Source organism: Geotrypetes seraphini, chromosome 10 (assembly GCF_902459505.1).
Source record: "Geotrypetes seraphini chromosome 10, aGeoSer1.1, whole genome shotgun sequence".
Classification (NCBI taxonomy): domain Eukaryota; kingdom Metazoa; phylum Chordata; class Amphibia; order Gymnophiona; family Dermophiidae; genus Geotrypetes; species Geotrypetes seraphini.
The window spans coordinates 753,894-769,378 of NC_047093.1; the positions used below are offsets into that span (position 1 = coordinate 753,894).

The 15,485-nt window shown below is 46.2% G+C and overlaps 1 protein-coding gene across 1 annotated transcript in view; it reads left to right on the top strand.

Moving 5' to 3' along the window:
• Nucleotides 1-13,078: 13,078 nt before the first annotated feature.
• Nucleotides 13,079-15,485, top strand: part of FASN (fatty acid synthase) — a 217,557-nt gene continuing 215,150 nt past the window's right edge. Inside the window, exon 1 of the mRNA XM_033960321.1 lies at nt 13,079-13,220. The gene's annotated coding sequence lies outside the window, so the exon portion shown is untranslated. The remainder of the gene's footprint in view (nt 13,221-15,485) is intronic.

The following is a 15,485-nucleotide window of genomic DNA, read 5'->3' on the forward strand; positions in this document are numbered from 1 at the left end:
GTAACTATCCTGAGGAGGTGAGTCGCCACTCTGAGTCCGAGGTAAGTGCACACACTGTAAACAATACATTAGGGGTCACACTAACTCAGGCGGGGAACTCTGTACAGGGACTTAGCAAACATAAGGTATGGAGAGCTATGTATGTCAATGCACACAGTTTGGGCAATAAAATTCTGGATTTAGAGACGGAAATACAAGACAAAGTCTGCAGCGGTCAAATCGGCAGTCAGGGAGGCCAAACTTCGTATGGAAGAAACTCTAGCAAAAAACATCAAGAAAGGGGACAAATCCTTCTTCAGATACATTAGTGACAGGAAAAAGAACACAAACGGGATAGTGCGCCTTAGAACGCCAGACGGGAATTATGTGGAAACTGACTCCGATAAAGCCAAACTACTGAATGATTACTTCTGTTCAGTCTTTACCTGCGAGGCACCAGGGCACGGGCCTCGGCTGGATTCAAAGCAAAGCATGGATGACCCATTTCAGGAGTTTGAGTTCACACCAGCTGATGTTTACAAAGAACTGTCAAGGCTCAAGGTGAACAAAGCCATGGGACCGGACAATCTGCACCCAAGAGTGCTCAGAGAGCTATGTGATGTTTTGGCGGAACCGTTAGCCATGCTCTTCAATCTCTCCCTAAGTACGGGTACCGGGGTCCAGTCCACAGTTGCAAGCAAGGCAAAGATCAGAAGACCCATTCTGGAATTTCGAGTTTACTCCCAGCAGCGTCTACTGTGAACTATCAAGACTCCAAGTGAACAAAGCCATGGGACCAGACAATCTACACCCCAGGGTGCTTAGAGAGCTCTGTGATGTCCTGGCAGAGCCGTTATCTGTGCTCTTCAATCTTTCCTTGAGGGCGGGAAGAGTCCCCTTGGACTGGAAAACAGCCAATGTAATCCCACTCCACAAAAAGGGCTGCAGGACAGAGGCTGAGAATTACAGACCGGTGAGTCTCACATCCATAGTGAGTAAACTCATGGAAACACTAATTAAGCATAAATTGGATACGATCCTGGACGAGAATAATCTACGGGATCCCCGCCAACATGGATTTACCAGGGGCAGGTCCTGCCAATCCAATCTAATTAATTTCTTTGACTGGATAACAAGGAAACTGGATGTGGGTGAGTCCCTAGATGTCGTGTACTTGGACTTTAGTAAAGCTTTTGATAGCGTCCCACACCGCAGACTATTAAGCAAGATGAAATCAATGGGACTGGGAAAGACATTAACTACATGGGTCAGTGATTGGCTAAATGGTAGACTTCAGAGAGTGGTGGTGAATGGTGCCCCTTCATAAACGTCAGAGGTGATCAGTGGAGTGCCTCAGGGCTCGGTCTTGGGCCCGATCCTCTTCAACATATTTGTGGGAGATCTGACTCAGGGGCTTCAGGGTAAAATCACATTATTTCGCCGATGACGCCAAACTATGCAACATAGTAAGTGAGAACACTTTACCAGACAGTATGACGCAGGACCTACTTCTATTGGAACACTGGTCCTCGACTTGGCAGCTAAACTTCAATGCTAGAAAATGTAAGGTCATGCACCTTGGCAGCAGGAATCCATGCAAAACTTACACACTTAATGGTGAGACCTTAGTTAGGACCAAGGCGGAACGTGATTTGGGGGTAATCATTAGCGAAGACATGAAGACTGCCAATCAAGTGGAGAAGGCTTCATCAAAGGCAAGACAAATGATGGGTTGTATCCGTAGAAGTTTTATCAGCCGAAAGCCCGAAGTTATAATGCCGTTGTACAGATCCATGGTGAGGCCTCATCTGGAGTATTGTGTACAATTCTGGAGGCCACATTACCAAAAAGATGTGCTGAGAGTTGAGTCGGTTCAACGAATGGCCACCAGGATGGTCTCGGGACTCAAAGACCTCCCGTATGAGGAAAGGCTGAATAAGTTGCAGCTATACTCACTCGAGGAACGTAGAGAGAGAGGAGACATGATAGAGACGTTTAAATATATCACGGGCCGTATTGAGGTGGAGGATGATATCTTCTTTCTTAAGGGTCCCTCGGCCACAAGGGGGCATCCGCTGAAAATCAGAGGTAGGAAATTTCATGGCGACACCAGGAAGTTCTTCTTCACCGAAAGGGTGGTCGATCGTTGGAATGAACTTCCACTTCAGGTGATTCAGGCCAGCAGCGTGCCAGATTTTAAAAGGAAATGGGATACACATGTGGGATCTCTAGGGGGTAAAAATGGAAATGGGATACACATGTGGTATCTCTAGGGGGGTAAATTCAAGGGGGTGGGGTCGTTAGAGTGGGCAGACTTGATGGGCTATGGCCCTTTTCTGCCGTCATCTTCTATGTTTCTATGTTTCTATGTCTCTTTGGACTACCCTGGATAGTAGATGCCGATCTTTGTTTCCGTTCCATTTGTTCCCTGAATTTTGGCCCATAGAGACTCTACCTTATATTTTGTCTCCGGCATGTTCTCTCTAGTAGACTCAATTCCCTCTATGCAGAAACATGGATGCATTTATTTTTTACAAAAATTTCTAACCTGCCTAGACCTAAGCTGCTTACAAAAATACAAACATAATCATATAACTTACAAATAAGTGCCTTGCAGCCCACAAACTGTCGTTACTACTATTAATGTTGATACTATCAGATGTACACAGCAATACTCCTTAATTCGTTGTATGTACAGCTTCTATTTATTGTATTTACAGTTTCCCTTTATTGTTAACCGCCTAGAAGTCGCAAGATTGTTGGCGGTATATAAGAATAAAGTTATTATTATTATTATTATTAAACAAACATATCTGAAACATCTTGAATTAGGATCCGAGGTCAATCAAGAGAATGCCTCCACAAACAAAGTTGTTTTTAATAGTGTCTTGAATTGATGCATGTTAATAATGTACAGGGTGGGGAGGGGTATCCAAGACAAGGGGACATGCAGGGGCTTGTGCAGCTGCTCCTGTCATCCTCCGGATCACTATGCAACAATCCTCAGTGCAGTGTTATAGAATAGGATCATTACATGCCCAACCACCATTAGCTGCGTGCCAGTGTTTCCAGCAGGTTTCAGCAGGCGTGAGTCTTTGTGCGCAAAGCTGGATACAGGAATCCAGACTGAGCATTATTTGTAAAGGCTGGTGCTTGGCATGGATCTTCCTGGCTGCCAGTTATAGACTTCTCTCCTAAGTGATATATGTGTGCCCACAGCCTGGTTGCTAAAAGCTTAGCTAATATTTTAATATCCACTGTGGTTTCTTTTCCTGTTTGTTTTTTTTGCCAAGACTTATCACACAGTTTTCATTCCCACCACTAATTTGCCTGTTTTTAGTGCAAAGTTAAATGAGGAGCTAAAATATCCCTTCCCAGCTTTTAGTTCTTTCACTTTGGGCTCCTTTTATCAAGCCGCGCTAGTGGGGTTAACGCGCGCGACTTTTCATCACGTGCTAAATCCCACGCTGGCCTAAAAAGTACCACCCGCTCAAGAGGAGGCGGTAGCGGCTAGCACGGCTGGCGGTTTAATGCGCGTTAAACCGCTATGTCTCACTTCAGCCACTGTCTTTGCTCCTCTTCCACTGAAGCTTTTGTAAATGTATTTATAAGCACTTTGAATGCTTTCCAAACCGTACATTGTAACCTCCAGGGTAACTTGACCCAGCCTCTTAAGAGTGTAATCTGACCTTGAACGGAATAGGTAAAGGTGGAATAAAAAACTTAACATTTCATTAAGGCCCTCTTTTACTAAGCCACAATAGAGATTTCTACCACAGCCTGAAACACTAAGGGTCCGATTCACTAACATGCCTGATAGTGACCGATCCGTGTCCGATCCGGGCAGGGCCAATCGATTCTGGAAGCCAGAATATTCTAATAGGGGTGATCAGAGGCACACCCCCATCTGCCAACATGGATCGCTAGATAGCAATCCCGATGCATGCGCAGACCATCTACTTTGCCTGTAGATGGTCTGTGCATGTATTTGTTGTCTGTTTTGTTTTTTAAACTTTTTTTTTTACTGACCCCGACTCACCTGCTCTCTGCCACCCTTCCCTGCAGTGCGAGCCCTTGGTTATACCCCTCAGGTTTAAAGCAGGTTAAAACCACGGGGGAGGCAGAGAGCAGGTCATGGCGGAGAGCTGGGGAGCCAGAGAGAGAGTCGGGGGAGCCAGAGAGCAGGTCGTGGCAGAGAGCAGGAGAGCGGGGAGCAATAGAGAGAGTCAGGGAGGCAGACAGCAGGAGAGCAGGGAGGCAGAGAGCAGATCGCGGCATTGAGCAGGAGAGCCAGGGAGGCAGAGAACAGGTTTATTTCAGGGCTTCAGGGCTGGCAGGACAGTCAGAAAGGATGTGAGTGACTGGTTCCCAGCAGTCGCTTCTTAGTGATCGGCCAGCCCAGTCGGTGTTCAAGAAAAAAGTTTAGTGAATCGTGTCCCTGCCTACTTTTGCATGCCGCTTCCCCTCATATGCATGCATGGATTAGAACCGGGTCGGTACACAGATTAGTGAATCAGGTCGCAAACTGATCAGTACATGATCAGTTTGCTTAGTGAATCTAGCCCTAAATGCTCCAACAGTCATAGGAGCATTTAGCACTCCAGGCCGCAGTAGAAACCTCTACTATGGCTTAATAAAAGTGTGTGGCGGTGGGGGTGTTAAGATAATCCACTCCATCTCTTTCCCTTCTCCTTATCATGTAGAAGTCCTTAAAATACCTTTTTATATTCTCATCCTTTTAAACACACTTTTCCATTCTTATCATCATGGTCTCCAGTTTCACCATTGTCAGTTTAGTCACCAAGGCCATTCTAGGTACCTAGTTTAATTTTTTTTACTTGGCTTAATTGGTGCTGAAAACACCATTAAAAATCAATTAGCCGATAGGTGCCTAATTCAGTAGGCGCCTTCAACTCCAATGTAGGCGTCTATACCAAGGTGCTTACTTTGGCAAATAGGCATTATTAGGGGTGGATTTAGGTCAGAGTTTGGGCATGGATTAAGTTAGGCACTGGTGTATTAGACCAAGAAAACCCTGGCTTAATATACTGGCGCCTAAATTATTCACACCTACTGGCAAGATGCAATTCTACAAACTGACAAACTGTGATTGACCTGCAGTAGGTGGCTGTTTTCCTAGGCGTTATTTATAGAATCTGGACTCAAAAGTCTACTTGTTTTACTATTTTCTCTGCATTACTCAGCTGCTCACACAGCACAGGTGCCTTTCCTCTATTGCTATATTTCTCCCTTTCCTTCCCTTCTCGTTTCAGTCAATTTGATCGTTTTTGAATTTTGTGTTAAATCAATATGTCTGTTTTAAATTTTACTATACGCTTTTTAATTTTTGATGAGCAATTGAATCAAATTTTAATGAAACTTGAAACCTACTTTCTGGTAGGCACCTGCCACCCAAATAAATGCAATTAATGTCAATTATGAGTTGTTAATTGCCAATTATCAGCGCCGATTAAGTTACGCACCTAGATTGGCTAGGTGCGCTGATCTAGGTACTTAGCTTTAGTTGCCATTATCCAGTTAGCATGTACTAATCAGAATGTGCTGGCTAGATCAGTGTTTCTCAACCCGCGGTACATGGGCTGCCTGTTGGGGGTACGTAGGCTAACCACTGCCCGCCCGGGATCTCTCCCTGGCTGCTCCCCCACTGAAGCCACTGCTGTCGATTCCTCCCTGCCACCTGACATGCTCCATCCCCCCGCCCGCCGCTGCTACCACCTGACACGCTCCATCCATCCTCTGCAACTCCATAGAAACATAGAGTATGATGGCAGAAAAGAGCTGACGGCCCAACAAGTCTGCCCACTCAAGAACCCTCCCTCCTTCGAGAATCCATCTTTTAAGCATTCCTTTTGAGCGACCCCCCCTGTCTGTCCCATCGTCCCTTGAAGTCGAGCGTGGTATTGGCCTCAACTACCTGACTTGGAAGACCATTCCATTGATCAATTACCCTTTCGGTGAAGAAGTATTTCCTGGTGTCCCCATGAAATCTTCCCCCCCTGAGTTTTAGCGGATGCCCTCTTGTCATCGTTGGACCCGTAAGAAAAAAGATTTCTTCCTCCACTTCAATGCGGCCCTTGTCCCCCCTTTCTCTGCGCTCTTCGAGAGAATATAAGCGCAGCCTGCTCAAACGTTCTTCATATGGGAGATTTTTAAGTCCTGAGACCATCCTAGTGGCCATTCGCTGAATCGACTCCATTCTCTTCACATCTTTTTGATAATGTGGCCTCCAAAACTGAACACAGTACTCGAGGTGAGGTCTCACCATGGATATGTACAACGGCAATATAACTTCAGGCTTTCGGCTGATAAAGCTCCTTCTGATGCAGCCCAGCATTTGTCTAGCTTTGCTGAAGCTTTCTCCACCTGATTGGCAGCTTTCATATCTTCCCGGATGATTACTCCCAAGTCCCGTTCTGCTACAGTTCTGATTAAGTTTTCATCATTCAGGGTGTATGTTCTGCATGGATTTCTGCTACCAAGGTGCATTACCTTACATTTTTTGGCATTAAAATTTAGTTGCCAAGTACTGGACTATTGTTCTAGTAAAAGTAGGTCCTGCACCATAGTGCCGGGCATAGTTGCGCTATCAGGTTCTGCTGCGCTGCCCACAACGTTGCATAGTTTAGCGTCATCGGTGAATAATGTAATTTTACCTCGAAGTCCCTGAGGCAGGTCCCTTACAAAGATATTGAATAGTATCGGGCCCAAGACCAAGCCCTGAGGTACTCCACTGGTCACTTCCAACGTTTTTGAGGGAATACCGTTTACCATTACCCTTTGAAGTCTACCGCTAAGCCAGTCTTCTACCCATGCAGACAGTGTTTCTCCTAGGCCCATCACGTTCATCTTGTTCAATAACCTACGGTGTGGGATACTATCAAAAGCCTTACTGAAGTCTAAATACACGATATCCAGGGACTCTCTCTTATCCAGTTTCTTTGTTACCCAGTCAAAGAAATTTATCAGATTGGATTGATAAGACCTTCCCTTCGTAAAGCCATGCTGGTGGGGATCCCTTAGTCCTTCGTCATCCAGAATCGTGTCCAATCTGTTTTTGATCAACATTTCCATAAGTTTACATACTATTGATGTGAGACTCACTGGCCTGTAATTTTCGGCCTCTGACCTGCATCCCTTTTTGTGGAGCGGAATAACGTTGGCAGTTTTCCAGTCCAAGGGAACTTTTCCCTTGGTTAGGGAAAGATTAAAAAGCTCAGCTAACGGTTCTGCCAGAACATCTCTCAATTCCCGAAGTACTCGGGTGTAGATTATCCGGGCCCATGGCTTTGTTTACCTTTAGGTAAACATTGCCTGCGGTAAATGCAAAGTCCCGGAATGGGTCCTCCGAGCACCCCTTTGTCTGTGGCTGAGGTTCGGATCCTGGCGCTTCACAGGTGAAGACTGAGCAGAAGTAGTTATTGAGTAGTTCTGCTTTGTCCGCGTCCGAGTCTATAAAGTTGCCATCAGGTTTCTTTAGGCGCACAATACCTCTTGAGTTCTTCTTCCTGTCGCTAACGTACTTAAAAAAGGATTTATCCCCCTTTTTAACCTATCTTGCTAAATTTTCTTCCATCCGGAGTTTGGCTTCCCTGACTGCCGTTTTAACATTTCTAGATTTCGCCAGTTAGGTTTCTTTAGCTTCCGGCCGTTGCGATTGTTTGTAGGTTACGAATGCACAGATGGGCCAGGCACGTGCAGCGACTGCACTCAGCCAGCCCACAAGCCTTCTCCTGTCAATCGCTGCTTGGCTGGCCCGGAACCTTTTCTCCAACATCAGAATTGACATCAGGGGGAATGCTTGTGGACCTTCTGTGTGCAATTGCTGCATGCACCTGGCCCTTCCTTGCCTGGAGTTGCGAGGACAGCAGGGAATAGATGGATGGAGCGTGTTGGGTGGCAGCAGCAATGGCAGGGGAGGGGGCAGGGGGTGGATGGAGCATGTCAGATGGCAAGGAGGAATCGGCGGCAGCAGGTTCAGCGGGGAGCAGGTAGGCTTCAGTGTGGGTCGGCTTCAGGGGAGGGAGGAAGGAAGGGGATGGGACAAAGGCTGGAATGTAGGGAGGGGGAGGGGCACAAACTTGACAGGAAGGGAAGCATGAACATTGGAAACAGAATGGAAAGAGGAAGGGGGCACTAAACTGGGACATAAGTGGGGAGGGAATAGAAAGGGAGAATTGTTGAGTATGAGTGTGTGAGGGAGAGATGGTGCACATGGGGAAAGAAAGAAAGGAAAATTGGGCATGGAGAGAGAGGAGTGAAGTAGAGATGCATGGAGAATAGAAGGATGAGAGGGAGAAATGTTGGATATGGTGGTGGAGAAGAATCAGAGGGACAGACTGAAGGGGATGCAAGGGGGAGGAATGTTGGGCATAGTGTTGGAGGGAGAGATGTGGCATGGTACTGGAGACGGGTGATAGAAGGAGAAATGGGCATGGGACTGGTGGGCAGTGGTGAAAAATGCTGCACATGATCTGGGGGATGAGAGCGGAAGAAAAGTTGGACTAATGGAGTAAGAGAGAGAGATGTTGATTAGGGAATGGAATGAGGTCTGGAGAAGAGGAAGCATGCAGGAGGCAGAAAGAAAAAGAAAGAAAAAAATATTGGATACATTGTCAGAAGGAAGTGCAACCAGAGACTTGTGAAATCACCAGAAAACAAAGGTACGAAAAATGAAATTATTTTCAATTTAGTGATCAAAATGTGTCAGTTTTGAGAATTTATATCTGCTGTCTATATTTGCACTATATTTGTCTATTTATCTATAGTTGTTACTGAGGTGACATTGCATATTTTAAAGTCATCTGCCTTGATCTCTTTGAAAAAAAACCCCAAATATAAATAATAATTAATGTTTTCTCTGCGTACAGTGTGCTTTGTGTTTTTTTTAATTTTGTGATTACCATTAAGTATTAATAAGATGGCAGATGAAATTTAATGTGGACAAATGCAAAGTGATGCACATTGGGAAGAATAACCTGAATTACAGTTACTGGATGCTAGGGTCCACCTTGGGGATTAGCGCCCAAGAAAAGGATCTGGGTATCATCGTAGACAATACAATGAAACCTTCTGCCCAATGTGTGGTGGCGGCCAAGAAAGCAAACAGGATGCTGGGAATTATTAAAAAGGGATGGTTAACAAGACTAAGAATGTTATAATGTCTCTGTATCGCTCCATGCTGGGACCTCATCTGGAGTATTGCATTCAATTCTAGTCTCCTTATCTCAAGAAAGATATAGTGGCGCTAGAAAAGATTCAAAGAAGAGCGACCAAGATGATAAAGGAGATGGAACTCCTCTCGTATGAGGAAAGACTAAAACGGTTAGGGCTCTTCAGCTTGGAAAAGAGATGGCTGAGGGGATATACGATTGAAGTCTACAAAATCCAGAGTGGAGTAGAACGGGTACAAGTGGATCGATTTTTCACTCCTTCATAAATTACAAAGACTAGGAGACACTCAATGAAGTTACAGGGAAATACTTTGAAAATCAATAGGAGGAAATTTTTTTCACTCAGAGAATAGTTAAGCTCTAGAACGCATTGCCAGAGGTTGTGGTAAGAGCGGATAGCATAGATGGTTTTAAGAAAGGTTTGGACAAGTTCCTGGAGGAAAAGTCCAAAGTCTGTTATTGAGAAAGACATGGGGGAAGCCTTGTTTGCCCTGGATCGGTAGCATGGAATATTGCTACTCCTTGGGTTTGGGCTAGGTACTAGTGACCTGGATTGGCCACCATGAGAACGGGCTACTGGGCTTGATGGACCATTGGTCTGACCCAGTAAGTCTATTCTTATGTTCTTAAGATTATATTGTGTGTATATGAAAAATGGATGGAAGAAATTGCATTACAATTAGTACTATTATTGTGGGGGTGGAGTCTGGGCGGGTCTGGGTTGGAGCTTGGCTGGGGGTACTCAGTTGGTATTTGTAGGCTTAGGGAGCACTTGGCTTGAAATGGTTGAGAAACACTGAGCTAGATAACACTTCCACAACGCCTCTGAAAAAAAATTTAAAAATTAAATAGTGCACAATTAGCATATGCTGATCGGAAAATTGCCGTAAAATGTTTTAATGTATTTTGCAGTAAGCCTTTTCCCCCCATATTAAGAACATGCTAGCACTTAGCACCATTTGGTTAAAAGGCGCCTAAGTTTGTACCTCTAGCATTGGATGGTTGTGACGCCCAAGATCACAAAGAGGGGCAGTGAGATTTGAACCCTGGTTTCTCTGGTCTTTAGTCTACTCCTCTAACTACTAAGAAACTTTTCCACTGCATGTTAAGTCATGTACAGAGTTTGAGAAATTGAAGGAGGACAGCGCATGACTGGGAATCTAAATGGTACTGACATTTAAGGTGGGAAACAGCAAAATAATGTATATGGGAAAAATAGCCCAGATCCTAACTAGTGCTGCCCGATTCAGGAAAAAAAATTTCGATTCGATTCAGCCTATTGAATCGATTTTTCGATTCGATTTTCCTGCCCATTTGGGTGGTTTTCTCCAAACATCCTGATGGGTTTATTTTATAGCCTCTTCACCCCCTTTGCCCTCTCCTACCCACACTGGTCCTGTGGTGTTAACAAAATAAACAAACAAAAAATACTTTTCCTCTCTGTATTAAATCCTAGCTCACGTTTGCGATCCAACACCAGCTCTGGAAGGATACACATTTCAAATCTGACATATTGTAATCACAAAACAGAAAATAAAATTATTTTTCCTACTTTTTGTTGTCTGGTCATTTTTCAAATCTTGTTGGTCCCATGTTGGTCTGGTTGTCTTCTGATCAGATTCTCCTTCTTTCTCCATGCTAACTATCCATCTTCCATCTCTGTCCTCCCCTTCTGTTTTCTTTTTCTCCCCCGGAGGTCTGGCATCTTTCCTTTTTTTCATTTCCATCCCCCCACAGCTGCAGTGATGGACTCCACCATCCACAGATCCACCATCTCTCCTTTTCTCATCTACCCTTTCATCCAGCATTTCTCTTCTGTGTCCCTATTCTTCTCTCCAGTACTGTCCCCCTTGTGTCCCTGTTCCTATGCTCCCTCCATGCCCAGCATCTTAGCTCTCCCCATATCCAGCTTCTTCTTTCTCTCTTTCTTACCTCCTGTATCCCCTTCCCCCAGGTACAGGCTTTCTCCTATTATCTCTCCTGCCATCCTGCACCCTGCCACCTACTTTGGAGCAGTATCTGTCCCTTTTGTACCCTTCCCCCTGTGGTCTTACATTTCTCTCTCTCTCTCCCTCTCTCCATTAGTCCAGCACCTCTCCTCTACTTTCCTCCCCCCTCTTTTTGGTTTGGTCTCTGTCTTCCCTTCACTTCACCCCAGGTCTGGCATCTCCCTTCCCCTCTCTTACTCCTTCCTCCTCCTCCCTCTGCACAGGCCTGCCTCCCCGCCGCTAAAGGAACTCTTCCTCTTCCCTCTGCACAGGCCTGCCTCCCTGCCCTGAAGGCCTGCTCCCACCGCGAAGACCTGTTCCCCCCTGCCGCGAAGGCACTTTCTCTCTTCCTCCCCACCGCGAAGGCCTGCTCCCTCTATGAAGGCCTGCTCCCCCCCCCCCGCCGTGAAGGCCTGCTCCTCCCGCCGTGAAGGCACTCTTTCTCCACCACGAATGAACACCTGCTCCCCCCGTAAGCCTGCCCCTTCCCCGCTCTTACCTCCTTAAAGCTAATAGGGCAGCCTGCAAGCTTGCTGGTGTTATAGCGATCCCTGCAGCTGCCCATGGTCTTCAGCGGCACATTCTCTCTGCCGCGATCCTGCCCCTGATATCAGAGCAGGGGCAGGACGTAGCAAAGAGAACGTGCCGCTGAGGACCACAGGCAGCTGCAGGATCGCTATAACACCAGCAAGCCTGCAGGCTTCCCTATTAGCTTTAAGGAGGTAAGAGCGGGCAAGCTGGGGGAGCGGGCAGGAGCCTTAAGGAGGTAAAAGTGAGCAAGCTGGGGGAGGCCTTTCTGTCTGACCCTCCCCCCTCAAGCAGGAGCAGCAGTGGATGGCCAGCAAGAGGCAGCGCTGCAGCTCCTGCTTTAGGAAGGCATGGGGGAAGGGTTTGCCATTGAATCGGGAGGCTGATTTTTTATTTTTATTTTTTTAATGAATCGATTCAAATCGTGCATCGGGCAGCACTAATCCTAACCACACAAAGGTGGGTTCCAGATTAAGAGGCACCATCCACCTTGAAATCTGTTCTGTGTGCACAGCAGCAATCAAAATAGCACATGAAGTGTTATGAATTATTAGGACAGGAATAGAGAATAAAAGAAAGCGGATCATAATGCCTCTGTATGGCTAGCTATACTGTATGGTGCATATATAGAACGTGGTTAGTCTGACATCTCTGCTGAAACCTTTGGGAGGCCCAGCTGGTGGTGAAACTACCATGGCATCACTTTCAGCTTCTCAGATGAGTGCAAGCCCCAGTGGCACGACGAGCCCATGTACCGTGACTGGAGTTCACCTTGTGTATTGTGTGCAATTCTGGTCAGCATCTCTCTCAATAAAAAGGTACAGGCAGTCCCCGAGTTACAAACACCCTACTTAAGTACCCTTCATTTGATTTCACTGAGCAGTATTTCCAGCAGCATAAACTCCTACACTTCTGTAGCAGATTCAGAAATGATGCATGGCCACATTAAGAACAGTGTGTGGTTGTGCATGCTGTACCTTAGGGAACACCGGTAGGGACAGTTGATCCTTTTGTCAGCTGGGAGCAGAATCTGAAAATCTACAAGTTCTGAGTTACATACAAATCTGACGTAACTCGTTCTTAACCCGGGGACTGCCTGTATAGGAAAGTGCAAGGAAAATAATAAAGGGGATGCAAGAAGTCCCCTGTGAGTAAAGGCCAAAGATATTAGGGCATTTCGTATGAGTGACTGTGAGCAAGGGACAGAAAAATACGAAAGTACAAAGATAAGGGAAGGTTACTGCAGTCTAATCGTTTGCCTTCCGTTGTGTCGGTCAATGTGCCCACCACTCCCTTGGCAAAATTGGACAAGTGCCCCCTCTAGGTGAAGCAGGGAGGAGCCGCTCTCTCGCTCTCTTCCTCCTCCTCTCTGCTTTTGGGAGAGGGGGGCGCGGATCACCCCATGGCTCTCATTGGACTGCGCTGGGGAGGAAAGTGTCAGCCCATGTGGCGTGGCTCAGGCAGCCTGTCTGGCACTTTATGAGTCCGGGCAGAGGCGTCTGAGCTGCAGATCGGCTGGCAGGGAAGCAACCAGGTACTGTAATGCCGACTGGGGTGGGGGAGAGGGCAGTGGTGCGGCAACATCTGTCTGACTGACAGCTGCAGCTCAAGCCTTCTGGCTATGCTTTGCTTCGCCCTTTGTGCTGCGTCTTATAGGACGCTCCTTGCCAGTGATGCGTGGAAGAGAATCAGCGCTTCCAGATCTGAAAGCCGGCAGCAGCCATTTTGCTCCCACGTCATGCTTTGCTTCTTAGTGTTGTATGTGAATTGTTTCTCTGTCACTTGTTACCCATAAATAGAGAAAAGAAAGTATTCATTTTGGTTAGTGGGGAGGGGGGAAGGGCTTGTATACCAATGAGGGATTAAGTGACTTGCCCAAGGTCAGAAGGAGCAGCGCTGGGGTTAGGATGTTTTCTTTCTCTTAATTATGTTAAGCTTATTTTTGCCTTTCTGGGCCTTACAGACCTCTTCATATGGATTCAGTGATGCTCCCCATTACCCCTCCCCCCCTAATCATCTGTCATATCCTGTACCACCTGGTCTTTCCCCCTCCTTTGAGTCATAAGCACCCAACTACTTGAATGTGGCCAGGGAGGAATAAGCATTCCAAACCATTAGAAAAGTGGGCTGCTATGGGTCCTCTTACATCTCACTACGACCACCAGCTTTCCCATTAACTCCTGTCTCATCCAACCATGCCACCTTTTCCTTCAGTACATCTGTCACCCCTGGCATTTCTCTTAGCTGATGTGTCACTTTCCATCGATCTTTCCCCTCAACCCACTATTTTTGGTCTCATTTTTATGATGATGATTTTCTGGAATAATACAGACAAGTGTCCAGTGATTCATATGGTCTAGATTCCATTCAGGAAAAAGATCTAGGTATCATAGTGAGCGATGCATTGAAAAGGTGGAATAACTCCTGTGTATGCTCCAAGGCACAAACTCACCTTCTATGCAGTTCTGCTTCCCACATCTCAGAAAAGATCTAGCAAAATGAGAAAAGGGTCAGAGACAAGTGAACAGAATCATTAAGGAGATAGAACAGCTCTCATTTGAGAAAAGGCTGAAGAGGTTACAGGTCTTTTATTTTGCACAGGGGAAACAGGTAGATGCAAATTGATTGTTTACTCTTTCAAAGAATACAAAGTCTAAGGACATGCTATGTAATTATGTACTGCCTGTAAGCCACTAAAACATTGGACATTCAGGTACAGTGGAGGGGGAGAGTGTGGCATAGTGGTTCAAGCGACAGCCTCAGCACCCACGCTGTCACTTAATCCCCCATTGCTCCAGGTACATTAGATAGATTGTGAGCCCACCGGGACAGATAGGGGAACATGCTTGAGTACCTGAATAAATTCATGTAAACCGTTCTGAGCTCCCCTGGGAGAATAAATGGTGAAAAGTTTCAGCCTCTGATAACCAGAGCTGGTATTGTGATGTCATAATGCCTAAGAGCCAACCTTATCAGTGATGTCACAATGGCTGGATTGTCCTACACTTGGATCACTTTTACTACATTTTGATTTCTAGAGTGGCGCAGTGGTTAAAGTTACAGCCTCAGCAACCTGAGATTGTGAGTTCAAACCCACGCTGCTCCTTGTGACCCTGGGCAAGTCACTTAGAACATAAGAACTGCCATCAAGGTCCATCAAGTCTGGTGATCCGCTTACGCGGAGGCCCAGCCAGGTGTGACCTGGTGAAAACTTAAGATGTGCATCTAACTTGCCCTTTAATCCTAAAACGGTGGGTTCCGCAACAACCTCCACCAGGAGAGCGTTCCAGGTGTCCACCACTCGCTGTGTGAAGCAGAAACATAGACATAGAGTATGACGGCAGATAAGGGTCGTCGGCCCAACAAGTCTGCTCACTCAAGACTAACCCTCCCTCCCTGGGGTATCCATCTTTTAAGCATAACTCTGTGGTACCCCTACCTATTTGTCCCATCGCTTCTTGAAGTCAAGCACGCTACTGGCCTCGACCACCTGGCGTGGAAGACCATTCCATTGATCAATCACCCGCTCGGTGAAGAAGTACTTCCTGGTGTCACCATGAAATCTTCCCTCCTTGAGTTTCAGCGGCATTTGCCCTGAGCTTGTCCCCCCTCAACTTCAATCCATGACCTCTTATCCTAGTCACATTTGACATCGTAAATAACTTTTATCCTGCTCTATCTTGTCGATTCCTTTTATTATTTTAAAAATCTCAATCAGATCCCCTCGCAGTCTCCCCCTCTCAAGGGAGAACAGTCCCAGTTTTATAAGTCGTTCTTTGTAGTTCAAGTTCTCCATACC